This window comes from Denticeps clupeoides, chromosome 16 (genome assembly GCF_900700375.1).
Source record: "Denticeps clupeoides chromosome 16, fDenClu1.1, whole genome shotgun sequence".
NCBI classification, from domain to species: domain Eukaryota; kingdom Metazoa; phylum Chordata; class Actinopteri; order Clupeiformes; family Denticipitidae; genus Denticeps; species Denticeps clupeoides.
The window spans coordinates 16,071,207-16,084,986 of record NC_041722.1 but is presented as its reverse complement, the minus strand read 5'-3'; the positions used below and the strand labels follow the sequence as shown (position 1 = coordinate 16,084,986).

Below are 13,780 nucleotides of genomic sequence, written 5' to 3'. Positions count from 1 at the left end.
ATTATGTATTTAAATTAGGTTTCCCCTCCTCTTCTTCCTCGCTTTCATATCAACAATATCATGTCAACAATATAAGGCGAGCATTGAGTTATGAATTTTTAAAAAATTATTTATTAATGTTCCCCATGTGAATCCCACTGTGTTAAGTGAAGTTTTTTGTCATTGTGACATGCACTGCACAGCACAGCACACAGTGACATAACAAAATGTGTCCTGTGCTGTGTGGGAGGGTGGTAGTGGCCTAGTGGGCGTATGAACAAGAAGACCACAAAGCCCCAGGCTCAAACCCCACTTACTACCATTGTGTCCCTGAGCAGGACACTTAACCCCGAGTGTCTCCAGGGGGGGACTGTCCCTGTATATACTGGTTGTAAGTCTCTGTGAGTGTAAATGGAGCAGCGTGTGGGTACGGTACCTTGATCAAGGGGACCCCAGTGGCACCTGGGGTTTTTCAGGACGTGAACCCGGGACCTTCTAATTATGAGTCCGGCTTCCTTTACTCTCTAGGCCACCGCCGCCCCTACAAGCTGGCGGTAGGCAGTGGGGAAGAATTAAAAAGGGACGCAGAGGGACGCAAGGCTGCATGCTAATTCAGACTTCCTCCACTGCTCAGTAAATCAGGGTGTCCAATCACATCAGATCAATTAGTGACCCCGCGAGTCACTTCTAGACACAATAAAGTTTGTGATCTGTCTTATGGTGACAGCTTTGCAATGAATGGAGACGATCGAGCCGGGGGAATGTGTATGCAAACACACACACACACACACACACACACAGAGAGTACATACACAGTGACAAGCCATGTCAGCCAAGGGCTTCCCAGTCCAGCCTCCAGATTGGCCGGCTCACTCGCAGCGACGCAGCAGATTTCGCGTCTCGCGTCAGACTGAGCTGGCTGTCGGCCCCGCGCTGACTGGCTAATATCGGATCTCAGGCGAGCGCCGCGATTGGCTGGTGCTGCACCTGCAGGCGTGGCACCAGAGGTGAATTTGGGGCTTCCGACATCTAACCATGTCAACATCAAACCAAGAAGGCTGCGAGGAAGGATCCATTTTTTAGAATCTAGTCAAGGAAATGGATACGTGTGGTACTAGTCTAGTGGGTAACACACTCGCCTATGAACCAGAAGACCCAGGTTCAAATCCCACTTACTACCATTGTGTCCCTGAGCAAGACACTTAACCCTAAATTGCTCCGGGGGGGGAATGTCCCTGTAACTACTGATTGTAAGTCGCTCTGGATAAGTGCCGTAAATGTAAAATATTCTTTTTAACAGAAGACACTGCTGTCAGCATCATGAGCAGCTTCGGGAGATGCTCATTAAATAGGAATGCTCATCAACGTAGGCACTCCTTCAGGACTGGTGGAGAACCATCCCCATGGTCTAACGCCAGATGGTTGAAAGAGGCCAAGAATGTCAAATGCTGTCATTACAGGCTTTTAAAAGCCTCAAACATGGAAGATTCGTGGTTTGTTGAGATTTTTGCTGTTTACTTCATCATATCATGGAGATGATTTCGTAGCACTGCACCTTGTGTTTGTCATTCAACATGGAAATGAGTAGGCGGTACGGTAAACTTTTACTTTTCAATGCTTTCATTTGCACAAAATGTGTCACCGTCTTTTCCCTGATCCTGTTAGCTGCACCACGCGACTTGCTTCGCGGGGCAGAGGTTAACGCCGCTAGCGGTGTCACCTCTGGCAGAGTCCCCGCCCCCAGGTGGCCCTTGGTGTCCGCAACCCAAAAACTGTGATTTCACAAGTTCCCGCGCCCCCTAAAAATATCGCAAACAATTTACGTTACGGATTTACATTCCTGCCGGATGAGGCAGAAAAGCGCGACGCCACGACAGGTAATAACGTGTAAATATCGCAAGGCCCACCCGGCGACGTGAGCGTCCGCCTGACGAGAGTCTTCTCCGCCCGCCTGTGTGGAGGGAGGGGGCCACGAGCGAGGCGAGGAGGAAGAAAGGAGGAAGAACACACACACACACACACGCACACACACAACAAAAAAAAAAAACCCCGAAGCCCGTCTTGAAATGGTTTTGGCCGAGGGACAGCCTCTCCGCAAAAGAGCACGGCATGGCATAAACATTTGTACAAAATTATAAGTGTATTTGGAGAAGCGCGCGGCCCGCCGTCCCGGCAGGCCTCCGGCGGGCGAGTGTGGGTGCCCGAGGGGCGGGGGGGGGGGACAGAAGGAGGAAGACGCGGCCGCGCCACGCTTTTTAATTACCGCCAGCCAGCACAGCGGCCCACTTTGATATGGAAATGGCCGCCGGCATCATCAGTAGCGGCGCAAAGATTCGAAACCCTCCCCACCACCCAAAAAAAAAAAAAAAAAAAATACAATGAGCCGCGCCGCAGCCCCCCCATACCTGATTTCGCTGATTACGTACCCCCCAGCAGAAGTCAGAGACGGGGTCCCCCCAGCCCCCCCAATTAATTCTACATATTTATGTGTGCTTTAAAGAGCCGGGGAGCGTGGGCTATGTCTCCGGCTGGTTTTTTTCCCCTCGTCTTCGCGCCAATGCGGTTGATAACCTCCCGCTTTCAGGAGATAAATAAAGTGAAGTGATTGTCACATGTGACACACAGCAGCACAGCACACAGTGCACACGGTGCACACAGTGAAATTTGTCCTCTGCATTTAACCCATCACCCTTGGTGAGCAGTGGGCAGCCATGACAGGCGCCCGGGGAGCAGTGTGTGGGGACGGTGCTTTGCTCAGTGGCACCTCAGCGGCACCATGGCGGACCGGGATTCGAACCAGCAACCTTCTGATTATGGGGCCGCTTCCTTAACCGCTAGGCCACCACTGCCCCTGGACAGGGGGCGCCCCACTCCAAGCCGGGACGGAGGTGCCCTCTTCACTCACAAAAGATCCCACGGGAACCGAAGAGCGCCGCTCGACGTCCCCATCCTCAGGCCGGGAGAGATCTGGACGCGAGGCCGTGGTAAAGGCCTCGCGCAGCCGGGACTGCGGTCAAAGCGCACGCCAAACTGTCCGCTTACGCCACAAGCTGGCACGCGTTGCCGATCCTGCTTCGGTTTTTTATCCCCTTCCCTGCAATTTGGGCCGCAGATGCGCCGCAGATAAGTACAGGCTGGCTAATTTCTACTCACGGCGTTGAAAGAAATGCTGAGGACTGATGTTAAAGGTCCAGCTATCCTGCCCCCTTACGGCGTGGCTGCGAATACGAGGCAGGCACGAGGTCAAAGAGGACCGCTGCCACCCTGTACGACGGCCACCGGGAAAAGTCCCACAATGCCCTGGCGCCTTTCATCTCCACACCGGGCCATTTTCCCGGGGAGGCCGCGGCGCAGGTACTTTTTAATCACCGCAACGACGGAGGCTCCTCCATAATGCATGCGTGGGATCCCGGAGAAAATTCCCCACAAAAGGAGGAAGAGGGAAGAGGAGGGAAGGGGGGGCTAATAAACATGTTGCCGTCGGTTTTGATCATTGTCGAGATATTCCGCGGCAAATTAGCTAACACTTATAAAGACAGATGTCACAACATGTGCTGCCGCGTTTATTAGCCGCCTCATTCCTCCCACTCGGCTGCCTCGCTCTCCTTACCTTTACCAGACCTGCTGTTGTTTACCTCGCTCGCGTTGTTTATCATTAGTGGTCCGCCGGCGTGGCGCACACACACACACACACACACACACACACACACAGTCAGACCGAAGTGCCACACTCTGACTTTGGCCGCCACCATTTTACAACGGAAGGCCTCTCCGAGCTGGATTCCGGACGCTCGTTCCCCCCGTGATGGCTGGTCACCTTCTAAAATGCACCATTCTGCCGCACAAACCACAGACTTTCAGACCCGGCGAGATATTTCGCAGCTCACACGCACTATAAACACGTTTATCAGAACAACGTCTTCCTTAAATGCAGCAAATTCATTTCAGAGGCGCGAACGGAGCAGCCTGTCGCAGCCCTCCTGACGAAAGGTCCCCATCCCGAACCCCGGGCCGGGACGCACCCTACACGTGCTGCTCCGGGACCCGTCGTCCCGCGGCAGGACGCCACGCACACAGCTCGCGGCACAGGAGTGGCGGCCCCGGCAGGCACGCCTGGCACCAAAAAAAAAATTAAAAAAATCCCTGCGAGAAATCTGGACCACCACCCCCTGCCAGAGCATCCAGATAATGACAGGCGGCAGAATTACAGTCACAGCTGTGATATTGCAGGTGATGGGTGGGTAACAGAGGTGGTGGTGGGGGGGGGTGACCTGTGGTTATTTTAAAACTAAGACTCACGTGATTAAAGTTTTGGCGTTTTTTTCTCGCGGGGGGGGGGGGGGTCATTTACGCGGGGGTCAGAAAATAAAAAGAAAAGAAGAGAGTAGAAAAGAGAAGCGGTCGGAACTTACCGGCACCACGATCCACTCCTCCGGATCGGCGCGCTTTCACTCCCGATCAAATCCACCTGCACACACACACACACACACACACACACACTCGTAATTCCTGCAAATTTTTTTTTTTTAAAAAGCGGCGGCGGCGTTTTTTTTATTATTATTATAACGGGAATTTAACGCTGGCCTTGAACTAAATCTGAACAATGAAAAAAATAGATGTTGTTCTGGTGCGGGCTGAAATGCAATTTTTCCATACGCGACATCCAGAAATATAAATATATATAAACTGAATATATAGGCTGTGAATTAAAAATGAGTTTTGATTGCTTGGTATAAATTAAAAAAAAAACCGGAGGCGCGGTAGAATTTTTTTTTTTAAAAAAGGTGCGTATTTCCACATGTGAGGTAATATGAAATAATAAGGTTTAAACGCGCCGCGGACGGACGTGCTGAACGGGCAGGTCTAATTATACATGCGCCGCCCGGGCTCCGGTGCCCGCCTTACCTTATGAGGGCACTTCCACTCGCAGCTAACAGCAACTGCGCTAAACACGAATGCCAGGGCGGGGATCAGCTTCTGTCCCCAACAGAGACCAACGGGGTGGGGTGGGGGCTGTTTTTTTCAGACAGCGTACCCCCGTAACCCCCCCCCCCCACCCCCCCACCCCTTCATCAATTCAGACAAGAGTGTATTATTAGACACCGGTTTATTCTTACACGCCGGCGCGATATTTATTTCCAGCGGAGGGGGAGGGGGTGGGGGGGGGCATTAGAAAAAATAAAAAAATAAAAAGTTAAGCTCGGTTTAATTAAGGTGTCCGATTGCGACCCCCCCCCCCCCCCCTTCTTCTCCGACGGAACAACAAAGCTTTTGTTAAAGAGTTTCGGAGAGAAAGTGGTGCCTTCCAGCGACACGGGGCTCTTCAATATTTGCTGTGCACGTTATGATATGTAAAATAATAATAATAACGATGATGATAATTAAAAAATGAGTTTGTAATGCGCCGCGGGGAGTGCATTCAAAGTTTTTAATATTATATCTATATATTTCATATTATATATATATATATATATATACATTTGTTATCAGCGCCCACGCAGCAGGGGCACGGACGCGTTATCTGCGCGCGCGAGTGGCGCCAAATATCGAGGAAACACCCGCGACCCGACGGGCTATCTGGCGCGCACAGGCCGACACCTTTTACTGCGGACCCTTCCCACGGTATAACGGCGGACCCTTCCCACGGTATTATTATACATTAATAAAATGCACGTGAGAATAAGAAATAAAAAAAAACGCAGCCTTATAAATAAAACGTCTGTAGCCGCGATGACGGATCCACGGGCTGCGCGTCGTGTCGTCGGGTTAATTGTATCTGTGTGTGTGTGTGTGTGTGTGTGTGTGTGTGTGTGTGTGTGTGTGTGTGTGTGTGTGTGTGTGTGCGCGCATTCTTCCGAGGTCAATTCCCCTGACCTCCAGCGAGATGTCGAGTCGGGCAGGTCCCACGCACGGGAAATAAAACTCGATTTTCGCGGCTTATGTTGCCATATTGCGCGGATTTTTTTTAAATAATAAAACATGTATGTATATATATTTTGGTGAAACTTTGTTCCCGGGCCTCTCCGCCGGTGACGGGGTGCGCGGAGCTGGAAGAAGTGGAAGTGGGGAGCCCCCTCCCCGTCCCGGCCGCTGAAGAGTACCCCTGTGTGGACAGAAGTGAAACTGCGTCTCCCCCCCACCCCGGGTCGCGGGTCCGGACGGTGCCCGTGAAGGGGAGCCCTGTCCCGGCCAGCGGTGTCGGCCTCGGCCCCGCGGCGGCGTCACCCCCGGCGCTTTCGGGGCGCCGCCAAAGGACGGACAGAAAATAAAAGTAAAACTTTGCGACGGTTGCCAGGTCGGGGCGAAAATAAAATTTAAAAAAAAAGAAAACCCCACGACTGTCACCACACGCGACGTCCGATAATCACGGTGACAACCACACACACACACACGCGCGCGCGCGGTAAAGGAATAAAAACCCGCGACGACGCGCACGTGCGGCGACGCGCACCGATCGCGGCGTTTAAAAAACGGAGAGAGAGAGAGAGAGAGAGACGCGGAAAGAAAAAACCCGACAAGACGCGAACACAACAGGTTCCCGGGGTGGGAGAGAGGGAGAAAGAAAGGAGCGAGTTTTACCTGGAGCGAAGTGGAGACGGGGGCGCTGCTGTCCGCCGCGAGGCGCGGTAATAATACTAATAATAATACTAATGAGCGGGGTAATGACGGGCCGGACGGGGCGGGGTCGCTGTCCCCCTGACCGGAGAGAGAGAATCTCCGTGGTCGGTGTGAAGTTCGCCTGTCGTCTCTTTCTCTCTCTCTCTCTCTCTCTCTCTCTCTCTCTCTCTCTCTCTGTCCGTCCCGCGGTGTGACGTCGCGGCTCCCGCTGTCTGTCGGTCTCGGCGATCAGCGCGGTACTGCGGCCATGTCGCGCTTCCCGTCGTGCAACATCAGAAAGTGAGTGGCTCCCCCCTCCCACGCCGGAGATGCGAGAGAGAAGGAGAGGAAAAGGAGAGAGGGAGGGAGGGAGGGAGGGAGGGAGGGAGAGGACACGGAGGAGGGGCAGCTTTTCTTTTCTTTTTTTTTTTTTCTTTTTTTTTTTTTTAAGACGTCCTTTATCCGAGTGGCGTAAAACATGTAAATGTCGAGACTGCGCCGGTGCATGCCGGGAAAATGTCCGCGGATTCGGGGAGAGAAGGACCGTTCCAGCCACGGAAAAAAAAAAGTTGCGACGCGGGGAAGGATGAGGAGAAGAAGGGGGGACGCGCTCTGGATTCTTCCAGAATGAACGGTGCTTCGGGAGTCGGACCGAGCCGAACCGGACTCGACTGATCGATTCCCTACTCTCACGGTTCTTCTACATATTACACACAAACACACACACACACACACGTATATATACATATATGAAATAAAGTAAAATACAACAAAGTTACCGAATAAACACGAAAAGCCCGTCAGCCGGGCGACGAAATAAAAGTCCCGAAACTGCAAACCGCGACGCGAATATCGGAATAAACGCCGCCGAAGCGAATCAGCTCGAATCTGGTCCGAAACTATTTAAAGAAAAATGCCAAGAATTTTTTTTTTAATATGACAAAAGGACGAAACGGGGCGATCAAAAACGCGACAGAAGGTGACGGTCGCATTCCAGCACAGATTCTTTCTCTTTTTTTATTATTATTACTCTATTCACCTGCGCTCGTCATGGACTAAAAAAAAATGAATAAAATCGGCGTTCTGTGATGCAGCTCCAGGTAAAAATCGATCACAAGTTACGCGAAAAGAAAAGTTTAATAAAAACAAAACGACAACAAAAAAAAACTGCGGAGACGGAGCCGCGATTTCTATTTGCGATTTAAAATTTTATATATATATATATATATACATACATCAAAAAGCCCGTCCGGCGAATTTCCCAAACGAGCTCGCAGCTCTTTATTTTATTCCAAGTCGCACCTTGAAACCTGACAGTCCCGCATCCCACGAAAGAGGAACGTGATCGGTCCGCCGTTTATTACAAATATATATATACATACATTAATATAATACGCCCAAAAAGAAGAAAAAAAATCAATTCCACGTAATAATGAGTATTATTGATAAGAGCACGAAGTACTTACAATGAGAGGGGAGACGCAGAAGGAAATGCTGAAGTCACACAGGGCTGAAGAGTGGGAGAGAGAGAGAGAGAGGGAGTTAGAGAGAGAGAGAGAGAGAGAAAGAGAGAGACACCGGGACTCTTCCTTCCACAACAGCCCATCACATCTGCGCCGCTGCCTCTTGACTCTCTTTCATTTTGCCATTTTCTCATTCCCCTTTGTTCCTGAGAAAATCATCGTCGTCGTCATCATCATCATCATCATCATCTTCAGTCTGATTCACTGGATTCAAGGCAACGAAGCAACACGTTTTCGTGCACCTTAGAATCCCCACACGTATACGCGTGGAACTTTTTGCTTTTATCTTTTCCGTTCAATAAAAGTGATTTCTGAAGGCCTCTCGGTGGAAAACGGCGGGACGGGGACGGCGGTGAAGAGCACGTTGACCCTGACCTCCGCTTTGGGCTCAAGTTGCCTTTCAGCCGTGCCGTCCCTCAGCTAGAAAAACGACCGGTTTTTAAATAAAACCAAGTAAAGACGAGATTGAAAAAGCCCCCTTCTCACCCTGGCACTCAACAAGCCCGCGGCGCAGAGAATTTCACGATTCTTCCCGTTTCCTTCGCCAACGTGACGCCGACACACCAAATTATTTTTAATTCGTATACTTTTTGCGTTTAATTTTACTTCACAATGTGTGCAGGTCGTCGTGCCATTTTTTTATAACGTCAATTTCCTTCCCTTTGCCCAGTACGTCGCCCTCTGTTTATTAACATGTTTTAGCATCTTGATAAGACGAAGCGCTGCGTGTGACGGTGGCGCGACGAATGGCCGCGCCGAGGATCGCTTGTGCGGGGCTCAGACGCCCCCACACGGCGGCATGTGGAACTGCAGCTCGCCGCGGCTGGTTGTACCTGCGTCGTGCGTCGCGCTCGTGACGGATCCACACGTCTGAGGTCCATTCCGAGCATGCATCTCATCTAAAATATTTTTTTTTTTATTTAAATATACACACGGACATAAATTAACCATATACAACAAAATACACATCCCTGATTATTTTACACTTACAATAAATGTTTCTAAAGTGACTCCTTAAAATCATGGTTATAATTTGCAAGAGTAATTCTGTTTAAAGCCGAAATGTTACTCTTGAAATAATGAAGCAAGTTATCACTAAAAAATGATGCCACCCCGATTCTTGCATTAAAAAAATAGATTATGTTTATATGCGATGATGAAGCCATAAATTATACCGAAGTAAAATGTTTTTTTTTTTATGAGTAATAAACGATGAAAAACACACCCTCATGCATGCATTTGCTTTGTAATTTTACATTAAGCCGCTTGTGAGAATGGCAACTGATGTTTCGTGGCTTCACAGGCCCTCTCTGGAGTCTCGATGCCGGCTGCATTATTATGATATAAACAGACCTTCTCTTGGGCCATTAGGATCTCGTTATGGGGTCTAGGACCACGTTTGAACAGGTTAAAGCCTCGCAGGCCTGCCCTAAAAGGCCGTGCCAGTCCGGCTTGTTAGGGGAAAGGCAGCACACATCGCATTAGCATACCACGCCGCGCTTTGATGCGGCCTGAAATGCACGTCGGCTCTATTAATATTTCAGAGCCAGCCGCGTAAAAAAAAAAAAAAATCAACATTTTTGTTACATTAAATTAACATGTGTTCCACATGTTTAATTAGGGAGCACTCTTCTGTCAGACGCACTATGGCAGGCGCTTTATGATTTGTTGTGATTACGCGAGGAACCGGCAAACAACACTTCACAAAAAAATTCCGTCTGGTGCCTGGTGGTGCACCGTTCCACCAGGGAGGGGCCGGGGGTACAAGATATAAAAAATGAAAAAGATCAGTGTCAGCAACACCTGCAGAGGGAGAGACGTTTGTTATACTTCTGAACAGCATTCTGCACGAGCTGCTCGGGCACCTTTTATATTTATTCTGGAGCTGGGGGGAGTAGAGTGGTTTGGGTAGTTTGGTGGGCTCCCTCCCAGCTCTCCTGGTTTGAATTCTTTCACTGTGCACTGTGAGGTAGGAGGTGCCCAGCATGCAATGGGGTGGGTCAAATAAAGTGGCAGTTGTAATAAAAGACAATTAACGTGAATTGCATCCTTAGCCTTTTGGTGTAAATGATAATGCAGTTGAAATGTGACTTGGGAAACTATTAAACACCACACAGGAAGAAAAGATACCACATTTTTCTTCATAAAGGTAAAAGGTAAAAAAAATGAAAAGACTTCACACAATTCCTGTAACAAAGAAATTGCGGGTTTTGGGTTTTGGAGTGACTTGTAAAGAAAGAAAATGACAAACTGCAACTTATTATGCAGCTGGAAACAGAGGGAGGAACCATTTAAATGTCAGCGGTTGGAAAAAAACAATTCATTATGGCATTTTGTGTTGATTTCAGGACTTTGTAGCCAGTTTAATTACAGATAATTGCTTTGTGGAAGAGACATGTGTGCAGCATATTTAATGTCTGAAATGAAATTACGATCTCCAGCAGCCACTGGGCTGTTTGAAGCTGAATGGTCCAAGACATTATCTCCAGTTCACAAAACATTAAGCACAGTGCACACACGGGCCACTCGCTCTGTCGAATGAACTTTTAATGCGTTGCTTCGGCATCTTTGCACCATTCCAGGGCACGAGAACTGAACGACAAAAAAAAGTTTGGGAGCATTGAGTTGAGTCACATTAAAACAGTCACTGTGTGGGTGATGTGTAAAAATATTCACTCCACGGGATAAATCATGTGCGACTTTGAACGTGGAACCTAAATTCCTTTTTTTTTCCCTTCCCCAGTGTGAAACAGACATCTGTAATTTTCTAAATTAATTACAGAGAAAGAATGCGAGTCATTTGAATATCACACAACGCATCATGAATAAATGTAGAGAATATCACAGGGTCACGGGAGTCAAGAGTGGAAAGGAAATAAACAGTGAGAATCGTTGATTTTGACAAAAAGTTGAGCAGAAAAAAAGTGCGACAGTATGACACTATGAACAGAGATGGAATGATGTATGAGCAGATATGGAATTTCAGTGAATCTTGCATACAAGCAAGACAAGAAAAATGTAATAGTTTGGAGAAAAATGGATCTGCCAAGGATTTCAGATAAAATTCCTAGATTTTTTTTACATATGTAGATGACAATGTGACTTTAGTATGTACCCATAATGAATTAATTGGAATTTATTGACCCTCAACTTTACATATAAAGAAAACTCCCATAAAGTAAACTTTAAAAGGAACAGCCAGAATCAGAATCAGAACCACTTTATTTATCCTAGAGGAATAATGTGTGGTGACTGCCTCATCACCCAGACACAAAGAGACACAAGACTGCAGAACAGCGAGTAAGATAATTACAATAGTAAAAAGTCTGAATAAAACTCCACATAAAGTAAGTTAAATCAAAATAAATGAAGATCAGTGGAAAGAAAACAACCATTATATGAATAGAAGCAATAACAATAAATATTACAGTAATTGGGTAATTTAGCGTGATATAGAGGACAGCATACCAGTATACAATTTTGCACATAATATTTGGTGCAAGGTGAGAGCGATGCACATGATTGCACATAGACTGTTCACATAGTCCTCCACACCTGCAAACCAGCAGAAGGTTCTGCACAGGTTATTTTGTCGGTGTGTGTCTGAGGCCGGAGTTGTAGAGTCTTACGGCAGATGGAAGGAGGCTGTGGCCAAAGGGGCTTCTCAGATCATTCATTGTCCACGTTCTCCTTTCAGCCACAGTTACCACACTCTCCAGTACTATCCATGCCCTCTGAGATCTATTAATGAAGACATCATTTCCTCTTTCACATTTGTCAAGTAAGATGTTTGATATCATGTGACGCTTTATAGGTGCCCTGGTCACCGCGAGCGCCTCTGCAGGGATGATTCCTTCGCTATATTCAGTTCCAGAAGGTTCCTGGCCGTAGGGCGCTGTAAAAGCAGCTGCTGTGACCTCGGCCCCACGAGGATCCTTGTTAACACGACTGTGCGTGTTTCCACTCCTACTCTCTACCACTGGTGTCAGGCTTCAGCAGCATCTGCACACCGGCAATGATGGACTTTACCTCCTGCCTACATACGGCAGAGCTGCACAAGAATGAAGCACGATTGTCTACGTGCGCGGCAGCATTGGCACACTGTCCACAAAAGCAATGCGGTTAATTATTAATGAACACAAGGTTACGTAATTAACCGAGGCGTTATTTGCATAGATGCAAATGATCCTAATCCCAGTTGGAGGAGTGAAGTGGGACGCCCCGTTCTCATTAGTTGACCTAAATCACCGACTTGCTTCAATGTTTGTTCACATCTATCTAATTTTTCTCTTTAAGTTAACAAGGAGCATGCAATTAATTGTGTTTAGACGAGGAATCCCTCTTAATTGCATAATGACAGAACCACACAGAATATTAATATTTCAGTGCCGTGCTATTAAGTGTATTTGCAAATGGCATCAAAATCCAAAGAATGGCTTAATTATCGGATCGTATTCCTTGGATCGTATTCCCAAATCAAATGGTTCATTAAAATATAATTCTGTGTATGGAAGTAATTGTCTAAATGATACTGTATAATATATCATACTATATGATACTATAATGGCGTCAATGACATCAATTCTTAAAACCAACCATCCTACGTCTTCCAGATCGTTTCATTAATAACTTGGTTAATGAATAATGATGAGCGCTGTCTGTGGTGCTGATTGTTGAGGGTTACAGGGTTAAATGTGATCATAAGGGCAAATTTTATCAGATGCTAGATTGCCGAAAAAATCCGAGAGGTGCACCAAGTGGCATCGCGATTAGCGACATGGCCTCACACCTTCACTGTTGTGAAGTTTACACGCTCTCCCTATATTGGCATGGGTTTCCCCCGGGCTCTCCGGTTTCTCCAAAGGCCAAGCGGATGAGGCAGCAGACCCATAATTGGATCCTGCACCGCCAAGGTGCCACTGAGGTGCCACTGAGCAAAGCACCGTCCCCACACACTGCTCCCCGGGCGCCTGAATGGCTGCCCACTGCTCACCAAGAGTGATGGTTAAAGGCAGAGGACACGTTTCGTTGTGTCACCGTGTGCTGTGCTGCAGTGTTTCACAATGACAATCACTTCACTTTCACTGGGTAAATTTGAAAACTTGAGATTGGCACCGTAGGTGTGAATAAATTGTGTGTGCGCTCTGGCGTGGGCGGCGCCCAGTGTCCCAGGATGGGCTCGTGACCAAGGGAAGTTTCATGACCAAGCGAGCCGCAGGCAGCATCAGGAAAATGGTGTGAGTTTCCAGCCCATGATATCGTGGCGTGATTGACGTGCTTCGAGGAAACCCACCTACGTGGCCCTTCACAGTACGGAGAAGTGAAAGGTAGTACAGAGCAAAGTTGTGCATCTCCAGGCAGCCGATCTGGTATGTGTAATGGGCCATACATCGCGGCGTCGCCATACGCACGGTTCCATACGCCCGGGGGGTCATGGTTCCTCCATCAAATCGCGCAAGTTCACCTGCATTCACCTATTCACGCGGGGCCCTATTCACGCTCTGCGTTGCACATGGCGGCAAGGATGTGGACGGCATGCCTCATTACGAGCACAATGGCTCGTTTTGTACATTGCAGTGTTGGTGGAACACAGCGAGGAATTCGAGTGGAGCATTTTTTTTTTTTTATTCCTGAGACACTGGTTAACCTTAATTGAAAGTGAAAGGTGCCGCTTGGAGGCT

General features: G+C 48.2%; 1 protein-coding gene across 6 annotated transcripts in view; it reads right to left on the bottom strand.

The window, feature by feature from the left end:
* sox6 (SRY-box transcription factor 6) overlaps positions 1-8,678 on the bottom strand; it is a 132,102-nt gene extending 123,424 nt beyond the window's left edge. For 3 of the 6 annotated variants that reach the window (XM_028956128.1, XM_028956130.1, XM_028956129.1), the window contains exons 1-3: positions 8,586-8,678; positions 8,043-8,086; positions 4,392-4,447 (exon numbers count right to left, since the gene is read on the bottom strand). The gene's annotated coding sequence lies outside the window, so the exon portion shown is untranslated. Of the gene's footprint in view, positions 1-4,391; positions 4,448-6,558; positions 6,817-8,042; positions 8,087-8,585 lie in introns of those variants that run through there. The other 3 variants (XM_028956135.1, XM_028956127.1, XM_028956133.1) reach the window with 3 other exon arrangements.
* Between the last annotated feature and the right edge of the window lie 5,102 nt (positions 8,679-13,780).